Raw genomic sequence first — 1,329 nt, 5'->3', positions numbered from 1 at the left:
TTTTTCCCAAAGTTCTTGCCTTTTGGTTAGCTCACAGGAAGTGACAAGGAGACCGCATTTCTGGCAAGATCAACAGGTATTTTCTGTGCTTGCTGAAAATGTTCCTCGTCTGAAAATAAACCGAATACAACCACCTAACCTATGGGTCAGTAAGTTACCCTATATTATATTTTTGTCCTTGGGTTCAGTTATACCCTTTATCCAGGGAATATGTGCCATTTGTATGTCGTTCAGCATTTTACTAAGTACCACAACATTCATCTAGGCCTTGCACCTTGTACAAGGCTTTGTGCACATCTGAAAATGCTTGAAATGTTCCTTATAAGCCCTCATTCACACTAGAAAAGGTCGGCACGTGCAGCTCAGTGCTGCGTGCACGGCCGTATCGGGCAGCTCCCAGGAAGGACAGGTGCTGCTTGTGATTAGTACGCAGCCACTATCCTTCTCTATGGACGCGGCCATACGCCCCCCTACGCTCACCTCAAGTGGAGGTCCGTACGGGTGCGGTTGTCTCGGCTCGGACGCAGACAGGATCGATCCTGTCAGCGTACGAGTACACCCACCCGCACCCGCACAGACGTGCAGGGCGGGTGAGCGTAGGGCGGTGTACGGCCGCATACTCCCATAGAAAAGGACAGGGGCTGCGTACCAATCACACGCAGCACCCGTCCTTTCCGGAAACTGCCCGACATGGCCGTGCACGCAGCACTGAGCTGTACGTGCCGGCCTTTTCTAGTGTGAATGGGGGCTAATGTGCATGGCTGGTTTCCCTTTAAAATGTATATCCCTTTGTCTATATACATACATTATAGACATCTTGTATAGAGAACACCAGAAGATTTAGATAGATACTTTTGGGAGGATTCACATTAAGTGAAGTGGATTATTAGACTCTCACCAGGCTCCAGTAACTGGTGGTCAGTAAGAAGCTTTGTCATCAAATCTAGGGGAACAACTGCAGGCTTTAGCGAGTTTAACTCCATCATGGTAACCTTTACTTAGCAGTGACACCAGGGAGAAGCGCCTTATGTTCACAAAATGGGACAATACAGCCATCTTTTTAATTAGTCTTAATTATAACATTGCTGTAAGCAGAAGAAGGGGCACGCAGAAGAAGGGGCACGCAGGCTTTCTGTGCCCTCTGGCCATGAAGGGGATAAAGCAGATTAAATCCTCCAAATGCAAATTGTGTTTCTCTCTCTCATTTTACTCATTGTTAGACTTTATTGATTAATTATAATGCTAAATAGCAAAATATAATTTATGGGTTTTTGCATGGTTTTATTACATGTATAAAAATAACTACATATATGTATATATATATATATA

This window comes from Nanorana parkeri, unplaced genomic scaffold, assembly GCF_000935625.1.
Source record: "Nanorana parkeri isolate BGI_ZX_2015 unplaced genomic scaffold, ASM93562v1 scaffold112, whole genome shotgun sequence".
Lineage (NCBI taxonomy): Eukaryota > Metazoa > Chordata > Amphibia > Anura > Dicroglossidae > Nanorana > Nanorana parkeri.
The sequence above is the reverse complement of the archived record's forward strand: the minus strand, read 5'-3'. Positions refer to the sequence as shown.